The following is a 17,328-nucleotide window of genomic DNA, read 5'->3' as shown; positions in this document are numbered from 1 at the left end:
CTGTCTGTCCCTGTCTATCCCTCTCTCTGTCTCTGTAAAGAAAAAAAAAGAAAAAAAGGGTTTCTACAATTAGCTAGCTCACTACTTGATTAAAAGGAGGGAAGTTTACTTCCTGACCTCACAACAACCTGTGTACCTTACGCATTATCCAATAAAAATTTGGTGTTGTCCTGGAGGACAGCTGTAATTGGCTCCAGCCACCCATAACCATGAACATGAGCGGTAGGAAATGAATAGACTGTAATACATGAGAATGTTTTATATTTTTAACATTATTATTATTTTTATTAAAGATCTGTCTGCAAGCTAGATGCAGCCATCAAAAGAGCCACATCTGGCTCGCGAGCCATAGGTTCCCAACCCCTAGGTTAGGGTGTGTTTTGACTTACCCCAAAATTTGGGTTATATCACTGTTGTAGGAACAGAACTGTGTCATAATACATATGTGTATATATACATATGTATATTTAGAACACATTATTTTTGTCTACTGATAATATTTGATGAGCAAATGGATTTTAGAACCCTTTACTAACAGCAGAAAACCCTCAATCCAAAGAGTTGCAGGTAACAGACTGAAAACTGTTGATAAGGATATTCAATGTTAAGGAGACCGAATACTTTAAATATTACCTTAAATAAATTAGAAGTCGGGTGTAGCCTGACCAGGCGGTGGCGCAGTGGATAGAGCATCGGACTGGGATGTGGAAGGACCCAGGTTCGAGACCCCGAGGTCGCCAGCTTGAGCGCAGGCTCATCTGGTTTGAACAAAGCTCACCAGCTTAGACCCAAGGTCACTGGCTCAAGCAAGGGGTTAATCAGTCTGCTAAAGGCCCGCGGTCAAGGCACATATGAGAAAGTAATCAATGAACAACTAAGGTGTCACAACAAAAAACTGATGATTGATGCTTCTCATCTCTCTTCGTTCCTGTCTGTCTGTTCCTATCTATCCCTCTCTCTGACTCTGTCTCTGTTAAAAAAAAAAAAAAGAAGTCATCGTGTGTAATGAAAAATATATCTATGCGCTTGACCTGTGGTGGCACAGTGGATGGAGTGTCAACCTAGAATACTGAGGTCGCTGGTTCGAAGCCCTGGGCTTGCCTGGTCAAGGCACATATGGGAGTTGATGCTTCCTGCTCCTCTCCCTAAAATCAATAAATAAAATCTTAAAAACAAAACAAAAAAACATCTAATAGGTTCCATAGCTATAATTCGTGACACAAAATAATTCAGGGATTAGCTATAACACTGCTAATATGGGTTAAATAATTAAGAATTTACTGTGACTTAAAGGCAAAAATATAGCTGAATTATATTCAGGTTTTCGCCTGACTTGTGATGGTACAGTGAATAAGCGTCAACCTGGAATGCTAAGATCACTGGTTTGAAACCCTGGACTTGCCTGGTCAAGGAACATAGGATAATCAACCAATGAGCAACTAAGTAAACTATAAGTTAATACTTCTTGTTCCGTCTCCCCCTATTCTGTAAAATCAATAAATAAAATCTTTTAAAAATATATTCAGTTTTTCCACAGATTGGACTATAGACAACAGAGTCAAGAAGAACTCAAGATTGTTTTTAATGTCCAAATGATGTTTAAGTTTCATAGTTCAACTCTTAGCACAAGTCTCTTTTACAGTCCATGTAAGCCTGACCTGTGGTGGCGCAGTGGTTAAAGCGTCGACCTGGAAATGCTGAGGTCGCCAGTTCGAAACCCTGGGCTTGCCTGGTCAAGGCACATATGGGAGTTGATGCTTCCAGCTCCTCCCCACCTTCTCTCTCTGTCCCTCTCTCCTCTGTCTCTCTCTGTCCCTTTCTCTCTCCTCTCTAAAATGAATAAATAAAATTAAAAAAAAACAAAAACAAAATAAAAATAAAAATAAAAAAAAATAAAAAAAAACACAGATAAAGCTTTTACCCCCTATTTGCAATCCTGGATCCTTAAACAGTAGCTAACATTTACTAAGCATTTACTATTAGCTAAGTACCGTGTTAAACACTTTACATGAGTTACCTCATATAATCCTTAAAGCAATTCATTTTATAGATGAAAGACTGAAGTTAAAGAGTTAATTTGCCTAGCCAGGCCTATGGTGGTACAGTGTATAGAGTGTCAACCTAGAAAGCTGAGGTCGCTGAATCAAAACCCTGGGCTTGCCAGCTCAAGGCACATACAATAAGCAACCAAGGAACAGCTAGAGTGAAGCAACTACTTTTCATTCCACCTCCCTCTGTAAGATCAATAAATAAAATCTTAAGAAAAAAAAAAGTTAACTTGCCTAAAGAAGTAGAACTGAATATTAACTCAGACAATCGAAGTTCATTTACTTGATATCATAAAACTCAACCGCCAATCTGGATCTCCCTACCATTCATTCAGTGTATTTACATATGCCAGAGAATACTAAAAAAGATAAAACAAAGTCCTAACTGCAAAAAATATATAACTTTAGGCCCTGGCCAGTTGGCTCAGTGGTAGAGCATCGGCCTGGCGTGCAAGGGGTCCTGGGTTCGATTCCCGGCCAGGGCACACAGGAGAAGCGCCCATCTGTTTCTCCACCCCTCCCCCTCTCCTTCCTCTCTGTCTCTCTCTTCCCCTCCTGCAGCGAGGCTCCATTGGAGCAAAGATGGCCCCGGCGCTGGGGATAGCTCCTCGGCCTCTGCCCCAGGCACTGGACTGGCTCTGGTCACAACAGAGCGACACCCCGGAAGGGCAGAGAATCGCCCCTGGTGGGCAGAGCGTCGCCCCCTGGTGGGCATGCCAGGTGGATCCCGGTCAGGTGCATGCAGGAGTCTGACTGTCTCTCCCCGTTTCCAGCTTCGGAAAAATACAAAAAAATAAAAAATAAAAAAGATTTGCTAATGGCCTCACTTTGCCCAGCAATTACAGGGCCCTCCCGACCGTGTATTTTCTTAATTCTGCACTGTCAGGGCCTGGAATTACTAGCTGTGCTGGTTTGCGGCATGTGCCCAGATATAAAAATATAGTGACTCTATTATACCATTTCATTACAGAAATACTGTTTTGTTAACACATCATTATTATATTTTTAACACATCATTATATTATTTTTAGATAAATACACCCAAATAAAAAGGATAGACTTCTCAAAAAGAAGCGTGATATTGAAGAATCTGATTCTGGAAGTGAGCAAAAGTTAAGTGTAAATAAAATAGGACTTGAAGGCTGACTGGTAGAATTTAAATTATAGCATTTTCCATCACTTAATACTGAACAATATGATTGGATTAGAAACCCATTCATGGAAGCTTCAAGTGATTTTGGTTTAACAACAGAAGAAGAACTGGCAGCTATATCCACTGATCATGGATTGATGATTAAACATAAGGAATTGTCTCTTGAAGCCTTATGGATTGCTATAAAAGAAGAATATGTGGAAATAATCTAAAAAAGCTTTGAACATTTTACTACAATTTTCAACATCCTATTTATGTGAATTAGGATTTTCTACCCTAAACACAATTAAGAGTTAAAAGAGAGGAATTCTTCAATGTATTGACAAGGAAATGAGAGTTTGCCATTCAAATATATGTCCAAACATTGAAGAAATTGCTAGGACACATCAGGCTCATGATTCTCATAAACACAAGAATGAAAACAACACATTCGTATCGGGACCTGCCGAATTTACTAAATCCTACTAAGAATGTATCTATATAGATAAAAAGATCATTTTTTTTGTCATTTTTTCTTATTTTTAACCCCTCTTTTTTATGAATTCTAAAAAGCATAACTCAAAAAATGTAACACAAAAGTTTTTTAATGTCAGAATAAATTTAATTTTGTCATATTTATTTCGTTAAATTACTATAAAAGCACGCTTGGACTTTATATTTTTTCCTTTAATATTTGACTTAATTATTATAACATATTTCTTAGAAATTTGTGTATAGTGCACCTACAATTATTTGTATGATTTCAACTGCGCCCCAACTTCAAAAAGTTTGAGAACCATTGGGTTAGAGAATTGGCCCAAAACACAGAGGTTGCCAGTTCAAGCCCTGGTCAGGGAACACACAGGAATGGATTTATGTTCCCGTCTGTCTCTCTCTCTCTCTCTTGCTCACTGTCTCTCTCTCTCGCTTGCTGTCCCCCTTCCTCTCTGGCTTAAATCAATAGATAAAAAAATTTTTTTTAATGTTTAAGTAATTAAATAAATCTTCAAAAATTATTCAAAGTAATACCTCATGACAGAATTTGAAAGGTACCTGAAGTGTACTTTTGCATAGCTGACCAGGAAAAAGCATCATTAACTTTTACTTTTTTAAGGTCAAATCTTTTTTCTTTTCATTTCTTTTTTTTTTTTCTTTGCAGGGACAGAGAGTGAGTCAGAGAGAGGGACAGATAGGGACAGACAGACAGGAACGGAGAGAGATGAGAAGCATCAATCATCAGTTTTTCGTTGCGACACCTTAGTTGTTCATTGATTGCTTTCTCATATGTGCCTTGACCGTGGGCCTTCAGCAGACCGAGTAATCCCTTGCTCGAGCCAGCGACCTTGGGTCCAAGCTGGTGAGCTTTTACTCAAGCCAGATGAGCCCACGCTCAAGCTGATGACCTCGAGGTCTCGAACCTGGGTCTTTCCGCATCCCAGTTCGACGCTCTATCCACTGCGCCACCGCCTGGTCAGGCTAAGGTCAAATCTTTATAAATAAAGTTATACAGTTTGCTTTTTCTCTGTGTTCCTGGCTTCCCTCACTTTTATTCAGGAAACCAGCAGTGTTCTACAGCTTTCAATCCCTCTTCCTCCCTAACTAAACTGGAAAAAACTGATCAAATAATCATTTTCCTAATTAACTATATATACCGTAATACTAAAACAAGTTACCATAATTAGGATTTTGCTATCTAATAAAAAAATTCAAGATTTCAATTCTGATTAGAAGAATGTAAGATATCAGCAAGCACATGGGGAGAAACAGAGTTTTGGTGAAAAGAGAACTCACTGAACTTTTTTTTTTCTTTTTTTTTAAGAGAGTGAGGAGAGAGAGGAGTGGAAATGAGAAGTATCAACTCATAGTTGCTTCACTTTAGATGTTCAGTGATTGCTTGTTGTATGTGCCTTGACTGGGCAAGCCCAGGGCTTCGAACCAGCGAACCTCTGTATGCTAGGTTGTTGTTTTATCCACTGCGCCACCACAGGCCAGGCTGAACGTTAATTATCAATATAGCTGTACCTTGGTTAATCCATTTAAGATGACAAGGGGTCTCTTCCATTAGAAAAGACCAGTGAGAAGGCTTGACATAGTTATGATTGCTGGGGATCTTTCAACCTTCTTCTAAATTCACATGATCCTACCTAGGCTCCCATCCTCTAGGACAAGAAATTCTTACTCTATTCATTTGCATTCTGACATGGCTTCCTGAGTGGAAGAAAACAAGGAAGAGTTAAAGCAAGCAGTGGAAACTGCACAGAATGAAAAATATGTCCATGAGAGAATGTTACAAATAGGATCATCCTCCTTTACATATGTCACTCCAGGAAAGCTGCCAAGAACAGCTCACTCCTCTAGACATACTTCCTGCAGATGCTCCAGACTCCTCCTTAAACACATGTCAGTATCCTCCTTTTGCCCCAAGATTTCCAAGTGCATACTTTATATTCTCAAAAATATATGGCAATATCACAACAGCATCCTATCTTATCAGTGTCTGTGTCTCATATCTGAACAAACATCCTAAAGCCTTATAGAGTACTTCTATCTTTATTAATAAAATTTCCAAAGTTACTGACACAGATTTTCTTTACAAATAAAGTATTTATCATGTCAAGATTAAAAAAAGATAGTAAATTTAAAAAATATATTTAAGGAGTACAATAGTTTCCACTTTCCCTATCCCTATCAAGGAAACATGAGAGTTTCGAAATCAGCAGAATTCAAGGTCTATTCTGTAGAAATCAAAATCTGTTCAACCCAATAGATGTGTTTTGGCAAGTACAAAATAAATTGTAGCTTTTCAAGTACTCTATTAAATAAGACTTTTTTTTAAGGTCATAAGTCCATCAAGAGAAGACCTTTTCTAATAAAAGGAATTCTCCCAGCAAAACAAAAACCAAATATAGGGCCTGTACTTTGACAGAACTAGATTTTTGGAAACTAACATTTCTATTAGGATTTATTGTACAGGTAGTTAAAGGGCAAGAAGCAAAGGAAGCAGATTAGAAGCTATTTATAAAAGAAAAAACTTGACTGAAATAGAAAACAAACTCAATTAACTACTGTTAACTGAATTCCACTTTTTAAAGTCATTTACATAAATAATCTTTGATATGGAAAATTGAGTCTCACTAAATTATACAGTCAGGAACATACAAGTATCTTTGGGATTTAAACCACTATAGATTAAGAAATCTCACTGTAAAAATGCACTGAGCAATCAGAGCTATTTACAGATAAGTATGATTGAATTATGGATGAGTAATAAATCAACTGACTAAAGTCCATTTATGAAGAATCAAATAAGTAATCGAACTGGTCAATGTTCACAATTGTAAAAGACGAACTTTTATATTTTCCCACACTTGATTAAGATTTTGCATTCCCCTATCAGTTAGTAAAGAACTGAAATATCTGTACAAATGTGCTCACCAACTATATAATGATTTAAAGAATAACCATTCTGGTGGTAAGGATACTACATTTAACTCAATGCAAGGAATTCAAAAGCTTTCATCCTTGGAATCTTTGCCCTGCAAAATTAGTAAATTTATTTTGTGAAAATACTGCATTTTTTCAACTCAAACATGCAATGATTATATGTTTTACAGTCTCCCAAACAAAAATAAAAATTTTAACAAAATATAAAAATCTGAACTAGAACTAAAAATTATCTTTGAGAGAGAAAAAATTAAACACCCCAATGCAAAGCTACATCAGTGAAGTTTTCACAACTTCACAAAACATTAAAAAATTAAAAAATCTCTTTGTTTTCAATGCTGCTTTCTCTGTTCTTATAGGCATAAAGACAGATCTAAATCAACTCTTTCTAAATAATAAACCACCACCCAGGTAGCTCAGTTGGTTAGAGCAGTGGTTTTCAACCTTTTTACACTTGGGGACCAGTGAAAAGGAGGGAATTATTTCGGGGACCATTAAAGTAGAAATCACCCTGAGCATTAGTGAATTTGACTAAGATCATTGGGTCTATAATCGTCATACAACATCAGGGTGGTTAACTCCCAGACCAGCAGGATATTTCTGGTGGACCAATCTGACCAGAGGTTGAAAATCACTGGGTTAGACTTAGAGTATCGATCCCACGGTCAGGGCACACACAAGAATCAGTCAATGAATGCATAAATAAATAGAACAATAAATGGATGTTTCTCTATAAAATCAATCAATAAAAATAATCATCATCATAATAATCCACCTAGTTTTTTTTTAATAGAAAAATCAAACCAAAAACAGCACAACACATATATATCTTAAAGTAAGTATTGTGGATTATACATATTTAGGTCCTTCAAACAAATTAAATTTACAACATATGCCACATCCAGTTCATTCTCAAAAGAAATCCATGAGAACAAAAGTTCCTGCTTAATAAACTATTTACTTTGTTGTTAATTAAGCCTCTATTCCAGATGCATTTTACTGTCCAGTATTATCACTATTTCTTCTCTCTTCAAAAATCTAGAAATTTAAAATACACAAGTAAACACTATCTGGTTCCTTCAGAATGCTTTTACATTAAATGTTCTGTATTAGCATAAGGCCATTTATATGTTTTATATTAGTGTAAGGCCATGAAAAGTTTTAAGAAAACTTTCAGTCTAAATAACAAACACCCTTTCGCTTTTCTCTTTTGATATGTGTCTTATTTGTTTTCTTCTTATTTTCTATACACAAACTGTTCTTAAACCGCTGTTTCAATGCTAACCATTTACCGCCAATATTCTGTGTACTAATGGTTAATTTTTGCTTGTTTTTTACAGACAATGCTTTACAGTAGGGTGGTAAAAAAGAAAGGGTAAACAAAGGGGCACAGGTGAAACAAAGTGTACCACATCTGAAAAACACCACTCAATTTCATTCCTCTGCCTCAAATTCCCTTAGGTCCTCATGGCCAAAGATTCTCAATATCTAAAAAGAGCCACAACACAATATGTGATAAGGCAAAGACAGGAGAAACCAATTAGAACTGAAGAAATTTAATAGACTGTATCACCACCTGAGAAAGAATTAGCACAAGAAAGAAGAAAAACAAAGAAATAACAAACCCAGTCCCTAGACACCCCTTCTGAGGACTGCTTTTGCTATACCGCATGGCTCAGAACAGTTTTTCAAACTCTTTTGGCTGTCAGAAATACACTCTACATTGTGACCTAGTACACACATGGATGAGAAAAGTTTCCCAAAACAATACTTTCCCTTACCAAGTGCAATGCTAGTCAATTCTGTTCATCTATTTCATTTTATTTTCAATGCTGATGGTAATCCACTAAAAACTGATTTTATAAATTATTTGTAAATCATGAACCACAGTTTGAAAAATAGGCTTAAAATAGAGTATCCTTTATATCATATTATGATCTTTTTTGCAATGTTCCTCTGTCTCTAGCAGGTCTGACAAGTATTTGAAGGTTGCCACAATACTGTTTTCATTTATAGCAAGTGGTTCTCAAAGTAGACCAACATAAGCATCACCTGAGGTAAATACAAATTCTCAGGATGCACCCAGACCTACAGAATCAGAAACACCAGGGGGCCAACAGTCTGTACCAGCCCTCCATGTGATTCTGGTGCAAGAACTCACCACCTCATTAAAGAATTCTAGTCTTTCTTCATCCTCTACAATCCAATAAATAGTGCTCACATTACTCTGTAACAATCACAATTCTAAAAGTTCTCAAATATTATCTCAGGTGAAAAAAACCGACTCTATGAAGTAGGAATTATTATCCCTGTTATACAGGTGAGAAAACTTTTGCACAGAGAAGTTTAGTTCTTCAAGCTAAGTGGTATAACTGGATTCAAACATCTCTAATTTGGCAAGGGGATACCTACCCTCTTCAAGACTTTCCTCTCTCTGCTCAAGTCCCCAGTTCTACTCCTTTATACTCCTCCCCCTTTCTCTTTCAAATCTCCCAGCCTGTCAATGTCCTTATTTTCTAATATTATTGCTGTCATCCTAAAAGAAATTTCTTTTCTGAAATACTGAAATGTAAATCACTTAACCTTGCTTTAGGGCCTTTTCTCTGGTCCTTGATGGCATCTTAGTATTATGAAACTGAAATTTCTTGTATTTCTGAAGTTCTTAGAGCTTATTAATGGCCTCATTATTAATTTCCCACATCTACTGTTCTGGCCAGTTTCCACAAGACCATTGCTCTCTTCCTGAGCAACTTGCTCCCTCTCGCTCCTACTACGCCCTATCTTATACTCCCTTCCTACAAGGAAATAATTTCTCCCCACCCACCTGCGTGTCATTTTGCTAGACTCCTAACTGAAAGAACTTCCACTCCCCAGTTAGACCCCTCACCCCAGTCTCAAGCCGAGCTACTACTCCTCGAGGATTTTTTTCCTGGTTTCCCGGAGATCCTCAGACCCAGGAGTCCTTAGATGAGTCTTGGGTCTCCCATCCCAGACCAGCTGTGGGGTGCAGGGCGCGCCGGTTCCTTCCCAGGCTGGTCAAGGTCTCCACGGGTCCGACCCTCCTAAGCCCCGCAGCTCCTTAACTCCCCAGGAGTCCTCCTCCCTCCGACTACCGCCTATCTCAGGAGGGTCCCCAGTCCCTCCCTGCCATTCCTCCAGGTCGCCCTCTGTCATCCGGACGCCAGACGCCCTGGGTCTCCCATCTCCCTCGAACCCGGGCCACTCCCAGTTTCCTGACCCCCCAACCCCCTGGCTCTCTCTGCTCAGCCGTCCCCGGACGACCCGGGTTCCCCTTCTCCCTCGAACCCAAGCTGTCCTGGGTATTCCCGAGTCACTCCGTCCTCGAACCAGGTCATTACAGGTCACCCCACTGTGTGGGACCCCGGCCGCTCCCGTCTCCCCAGAGACCTACCCCACACACTGGCCGCGGTCAGTGTCCCAGACCCGAGCAGCACTACGTCCCAAGGGACCTCCCGGCCTGACCGGCTTGGGTCCGGCCCCAACCTACCTGGCCGACGCGAACTCCGCTGTCTGTAGCCGGGCCATTCTCCCACCAGCCCAGTCAGCGCGAACTCGCCGCCGCCGCCCCCGCCTCCGCCCTGGCCCCAGCCCGACCCGGCCCGCAGTCCGGGGCCCCTTCCTCTGTCCTCTGTCTCCCGAGCGCCGAGCTCGAGTTAGCGCCCCGCGACGGCCCTCAGATTTCAGGTCCGCGTTACCGGCACTCACCTGCCGCTGCCCCCGACCAACTCCAGCGCCACTGCCTCTACCTCGGCCGCCAGTAGCCACCAAGCGCCACCACCTCCCCCATGACAACAGGCCCACCCCGTTTTATACTTCCTACCTCCCCATTGGCTAAAAAGGTAGCATCTCTCTTCTGTGATTGGTTCCCCTTACCCGTCCGTCATAGCTTCCTTTCCGCCCCTTTTCCTGGACCCGGTATTAGCTCCCGCCCAGACCTGGAGCGATCTAGACGAAGCTTTAGTTGTAATTGGTTGAAGGTTGGACAGTTCGGAGTTATGATAGGCTGTCTAAATGTCTGTTAAATCAACTGGTAAGCGGTGTGAAGGCCACGGTTAATGCAAGCACAGTTTGGTTGCGCAGTAGAAAGCCAGGAAGGGACAGAAGCTCACGTCTGAGGTTATCCGGGAAGGGTTAACTCTTTGTTGTAGGGTTTACTCTGTAAACTCATCCCTTTCCCCAATTTATCACTACTCGCTTAGTCATAGGGTAGTACTTACAAAACACCAACATCAGAGGTTGTATTTAAGAAGTGTCACTCACTCCTTGGGAGAAAAGCATTATACAGGTAAATTTTTCCTTTTCTTGAGGTTCCAATGCTCCCAGTTTCCTTGAAGTTCTTCCCAGAAGTCTCCGTTTTAAAAGGCAAAGCACACCACTTAATAAGGAGAAAACAGTCCAATTCGGTTGTAGTTATAAACGTCATTAATAAACTGAAGCGCCGCGTTGAGAGTTCTTCAGCTCCCAGGTTCACCCCTGGCTGGCCCCTGCCAAGTGACCAGGTGGCCATCAGCAAGTTTGGACTGAATGGGCCATGTTTTACCCCTGTGATTCTCTGGAAATGAGAATTCCTTTCCCCACAACTTGATTTTAATGTTCAGCAGTTCTTAAATAGCCCTTCTAGATGTGTGTCAGATACTTAAAATGCTTGCTTTTTTTTTTTTTTAACTAAACCGCTCCTCTTTCTAGCAGTCTAAATTAGGACCATTGAATGAATTGCTCTTCTTTTCTCACATTGGCACAATGCACAAGAATAAATGATTGCATTTTTTATTCATTTGGGTACAAATCACAGTAGGCACTTTTGAGAAATCTGGTGTTGCTATAAAAAATCTGCTCCCAGAAATATATTCGTCATTAGCTTTTCGCTTTTCTTTTTCATTTCCACCTACTTTTCCTGCTCCTACATAACAAAATGCTGTCCTGATTACTCTCTCAATTTCTAAATCAGATTTAAATGTAACTTCCTCACAACTCCACCTATAATACACAAATCCATGGGCCGTGACACATACACCCATTGATGGATTGATATAGATCAAGGAGGTAGTTCCCTCACAATTATTATTTTATTATTGGAAACTTGTGTGGAACCAAGAATATGAACTTTGGAAATTTTGTGTCAGCTTCTTTCTTCTTTCCGCTAACTCCTTGTCCCATATCCCTTCTATTTACCCTCCTGTCCTTTGCAGAGCAAGCTACAGGAGTCTAAAACAGCATGGTACATGATCCAGAAAAAAATTGTCCATTTTCTAGCCTATAAACTACAAAGCTCTATCACCAAACTAAGCAGAAATTATTCCTCCGGTAATAATCACAATAAGGTGTCTTTTCCTAGTTATTTCCCAGAACTTTCCTCCCCCTTCTCTCATCTTCACCTTCCAATTTAGAAATAACTTCCCCTTCAATTCAATGACTCATAAAAAGCCTGTAAAAGGAAAGTGGAAAAGCCAAAATAACTTTAGATGTCTGAATCATTCAGTTGAAGGAAAGATCAGACATTGACCATGATAAGATGAAATCCAAGACATAAGGCTTGAACTAACATTTCATAACAAATAAAGTAACATGCAAACACTAAGGTACTCCAATAAGAAGGAGGTATCAGTATGCCCTTTACACAGCCTTTTAATATATTACCAGCAGCTTTCTTCTCTGTGGTCTTGGCAGTGTGTCCTACCTACCAATTTTAAAACAAGTTAGAAGGCAATTAATGTCCTCACAGAAAGGAAACAATAATGTCACAGGAAGGCATGGTCATTATGATGGGACTTTGGGTAATAGTGGCTCTTGCACATCCATAGTGACTAGTTGCCATAGAGAACATAGAATTAGGCCATTTGCCATCTAAGTTCAGGAACTCAAAAATTACTATCACAAAACTAGGAAAATTGCCATTAAAAAGGTATTTATAAATATATTTTGCTTACACATACATACACACTATACTTTTCCCATTCCTTGTGGAAATCAGTTAATAAAAGAAACGTAAAATAAACATGTACAACCCAGCAATAAAAGAGAAAACCTTGAAGGAGAAAGGTTTTAAAGAATAATCTTTGATCCAACAGTAGGCTATTGTGTTCTTAAAGTATGCAGTACTGGAAAGGTGATTGCTTTTACCCTATGTCTTGATTTTACATGCACAATGTAACCTTATAACGTAATTACTATGTCCAACTTCTCTTTTCTTTCCTATGTTATGTGTTTCTCCACCTCTCTCAAGGCCCCCTCTTAGAAAGCAAGAACACTGGAGTCGGGGAGTCTGCAGCTTTGTGTTGTGTGGCTGGCTGTGGAGGTGGTACAGATGGTATCTGTTCAGAGACACTTAAGCAAGACCAGGATGGCAGGTATATTAAAGGCAAAAATAGCCTTTATAAATCCTAGTAAGTGGGAAATGAAGGACTCAGAGTGAGGTCTCAATATCTAAAGAGTAGTATGGTTTGATTTGGGCTTTACTGTATGCTGATGCTACTTTTTGCTCTCTTTTCTTTGCTATTCCTGCCTTTTTCATCACATCACTTTCCAAGGGAGTAAGATCCAGTCTGCTTTCATTTCTATTTTAGCCTGGGGGCAATCTTACTAGGAAAAAGCTCCAATTTTTCTTTCTTTTTTTTTTTTTTTGGATCCCCCCTCCACTCAGGATCCTACACACTATTGCAAATGAATTAGACCCTTGCCAGGTGGCTCAGTGGATAATGCATCATCTCAGCACATCAAGGTCACAACTTCCAGCCCCAGTCAGGGCATGTAGGAGATGCAATCAATTAGTACACAACTAAATGGAACAACTAAGTTGAAACAATGACTTGATGCTTCCCCCTCCCCATCAATGGGGGAAAAAATAGCTGATTACTTGGCACCAAATGGATTATAGAAACAAACAACTGCCTGACCTGTGGTGGCACAGTGGATAAAGCATTGACCTGGAACACTGAGGTTGCCAGTTCAAAACCCAGGGCTTGCCTGGTCAAGGCACATATGGGGGTTGATGCTTCCTGTTCCTCCCTCCTTCTCTCTCTCTCTCTCTCTCTCCTCTCTTTCTAAAAATGAACAGATAAAAAATCTAAAAAAAATAAAATAAAAAACAAACAAACAACTGGTGGAGAAGAAAATCAGTCAGACTGCAGACAAGGGCCAGAGCTACCTGCTGCTAGCAGTTGAAGGCAAGCCAAGATATTTGATAAGAGGTGATTCCCTGAGTTAGGAGGCTGACAGGGATGAATGGGTTGGAGAGGAGGAGGAGGAGGCCCTGGGTAGGGGGTGGGGAGAGAGGGGAGAGATACAAGAGAGAGAAAGATGAGCAGAAAAAGTGTAAGGGAAGCTAGAAAGAATGCTAAGAGGTCACAGAGCACTGGCCAGCTTAGAGTCCTACCCCACCTCTCTGGTTTTGGACTTTACACCAGGTTGCACAATTATGCCACCAAAGTGCAGCCTCTGCCACTGGCTAAAAGGAGAACCATGCCAGACTTCTAACCTATGGGACCATTGCTTTACTGCTACCTAAAAATCCTTTCTGAGCTGAAAGCCTGCTGCTTTGGCACCGGTTCCAAGCTGACAAGGAAGGATAGATTCGTGCAGTCAGCCAGCCAGTGAGTGTATCTTCATTCCATTTCATCAAGGTGACCACTGGCATGAAGCTCTGGATGAACAAAGGGAAACTATCTGGAAGGAGATATATTTGCCATCCCAAACTGGGGAGCTTCCAGCACAGGAAAGTGCCAAGCTGCTTTCCATGCTGGAACAAAGCACTGTGGTTTCAAAGTTCAAGGCTCTGTTTCATGGATAGGAAGAAGAAGAAAAAAAAGGATTAGTAGAAGAGAGTGTTCTTTCAGGCAGAACCATTTGCTTTCCAATTATAAGGCTCATGTGATTTTTAAATAGCACATCATACCTTCTTATTACTCAATGCATGCATTTTCATCCTCAAGAAAAAGTGTACCCCCCTTCCTATCCTGCATATTATAAGTAAGATGGTTTGAATGCTTCTAAAATGGATGGGCTGCCGCTCTTTGCTCTGCCTTTGTGCTATTGAATAGAGCCCCGGTTACTATCACCAGATCTATGGGTGGGCCAGCCATTCTTCTGCAGCAGGGAGTAGGCCACTCAAAGCACTTAGCATCATTTAAACTTTTGTCTACCCCTGTTTTACCCACACACACAGTTTCCTGGAAACATGGCTATACTCCAAGGATTTCAGAAAGTAGAATGCCTCCTAGAACTCGTTTCCCAATCACTTGAAATCTCATAAGAAAGTAGACTTGAACTCAGACTCTTGAACCTAAATGTGTTCAAATCCTGGCTCTGTCATGTACTAGTTGTGTGACTTTGGGAAAGTTGATTCATCTTCCTAAGCTTCAATTTCTCCAACTACAAAATGGAATGTATATTAATAGTTTTTTTATGCAAAACAAATCACCCCCAAACTTAGTGGCTTAAAACAACGTTTGTTCTCTTTGTACCTGTGGTCAGACATCCCGGTAGAGCTTAGCTGGTCCTCTGGCTCTGGGTCTTTCACAAGACTACAGTCATCTCGTGCCTCAGTAGGCATGGATCTGCTTCTTACCTCACTTCATCACTGGCAGGTTTCAATAGCTCACAGGCCTTCAGGCTAAAGCCAGAGTCTCATGAGTTACTGGCCCAAGGCCTCTTTCAGTGCCTTGCCTTGTGGGTCTTTCCATAGAGCCTCTCAAAACATTGCAGCTTACTTCATCAGAGCAAGCACCAAGAGGGCAAGAGAGAGGGTCAACAAGAGAAACCGCTAGTCATAGTCTTTTATAATCTAATCCCAGAAGTGACAGCCCATCATTTTTCCTACATTCTATTAGTTAAAAACAAGTTATTAGGTCCAGTCCGCAATCAAGGAGAGGGGATTATACAAGGAGGTAAACACCAGAAGGGAGAGATCATTGGAGCCAGTTTAGGAGCAGACTACCTAACAATGATAATAATATTGGTAGTAATAATACCTACTTGTAGATTTCATTTAAAGATTAAGTGAAAAAAAAATTCAATTCGGGGCCTAGCCCTGGCACATATATATATATATTATATAACTAGTATACATAATAACTATTATTACGGTTAATATATATATGATATATGTGTGTATATATATATAGAGAGAGAGAGAGAGACAGAGACAGAGAGACAGATAGGGACAGACAGACAGGAAGGGAGAGAGATGAAAAGCATCAATTCTTCGTCTTGGCACCTTAGTTGTTTATTGATTGCTTTCTCATATGTGCCTTGACCGGGGGGCTACAGCAGACCTAGCGACACCTTGCTCAAGCCAGGGACCTTGGGCTCAAGCTGGTGACCTCAGGGTTTTGAACCTGGGTCCTCCACGTCCCAGTCCAATGCTCTATCCACTGTGCCACCGCCTGGTCAGGTACTATTAATGTTATTATCAAGTATATAATGACTGGTTTTCTCTCCCTTTTAGCTAACAGAAAGAAATTTTTATGAGGAATAAATGAAATGGCCTACATAATTTAAGAAAGACCTGACAATAGTAAGTGCTCAGTAGCCGTTAGTGAACATTACATGAGTGTATGATATCTGGTTGCAGCTCCAAGCTACTAGAAGGATATGCTCTAACTACAGTAACTTTTCCAGGATGGTATTGTTTTCAAATACTTTGTCACATTTATCCATATGTACCCTATACTTGCCAGACCCCAATTTCAGATTTAGGGTTCATAAAGTATGAGCAACAAAGCCATAATCCAGTTTAATTTCCTGTCTGCCCTCTGCTAAGAAAGGTATGCTCACAACCAGCAAATGAGCTAATGATGGCAGCACCTCCTATATACAGAAATCTAAGCCTGGCTCCAGAAAAGTTCCAGAGAGAAGGAAATGTACCCAGAATGAGTAAGGACGTAGCTGTGTGAACTTTGTCCCTTTCAAAAGAAGCTGGTCACTGTGTCATCTGAGTCATTCCTCAACTGAGGATGAGAGAAAGGGGCATCCTACCCAGGCTCTGGATTGGGATCATTAAGTAGTGTTGGGCAGATAAAATGTATTATGCTCACTTTGTTAAAGATGGAGGCCGTTGCCCAAGTGATATTAATGTGTGTTGAGAATTGTAGCCTGAGGCTTGGTTTTGGGATTAAGCCTGTCCCACCCTTTTTGGTGTGAGGTGGTACAATCCTATCATGCCTCAGAGAAGTGACTTTGTATTAGAGACTTCCCTATTATGTATATTGGATTAGGGGTTTGGATTTCTACACTATAAAATGGAGGCAGAACGGGACTTGGTTCTTGGTTCCTGAGGTTAGCATGAGAGAGCAGAGAGAGTAGAGCCAGCAGGGGGAGGAGGCCAGGAAAAGCAGCCAAGATGGCGGAGTGCTGAGTGAGATGCCAGTTTGTGTAGAGTTTGTATCTGGGATAAGGAAGGAGATGGGGAACTGAGGAGAATAAGGCTGGTGAGCTAGAAACCTTTGATTCTAGGAAACTCGGATAAATCAGTGGCTTTGTGAGCACTGAATGTGACTGGGTTTTGGAGCCCAGTGTGTATTTTTACTTGCCCGCCGGGTGCAAGCTAGGATTAAAGATGACAGCCCATCTGCTTTTGGCTCCTTTGTTTCTTTACCGATTGTCCGAATCCAATGCGAACCTGCAAGGGCCGGGCTGCTCTGATGCTGGCCCTGGCCCTGACCTTGGCTGCTGGCTTTACAAGTAGCA

General features: G+C 40.6%; 1 protein-coding gene across 8 annotated transcripts in view; it reads right to left on the bottom strand.

Moving 5' to 3' along the window:
* Nucleotides 1-10,463, bottom strand: part of NUMB (NUMB endocytic adaptor protein) — a 193,748-nt gene extending 183,285 nt beyond the window's left edge. For 7 of the 8 annotated variants that reach the window (XM_066278473.1, XM_066278472.1, XM_066278478.1 and 4 more), the window contains exon 1: nt 10,351-10,463. The gene's annotated coding sequence lies outside the window, so the exon portion shown is untranslated. Of the gene's footprint in view, nt 1-10,132; nt 10,225-10,350 lie in introns of those variants that run through there. The other variant, XM_066278475.1, reaches the window with a different exon arrangement.
* Between the last annotated feature and the right edge of the window lie 6,865 nt (nt 10,464-17,328).

The sequence above is a fragment of the Saccopteryx bilineata genome, chromosome 4 (genome assembly GCF_036850765.1).
Source record: "Saccopteryx bilineata isolate mSacBil1 chromosome 4, mSacBil1_pri_phased_curated, whole genome shotgun sequence".
Classification (NCBI taxonomy): Eukaryota; Metazoa; Chordata; class Mammalia; order Chiroptera; family Emballonuridae; genus Saccopteryx; species Saccopteryx bilineata.
The sequence above is the reverse complement of the archived record's forward strand: the minus strand, read 5'-3'. Positions and strand labels throughout refer to the sequence as shown.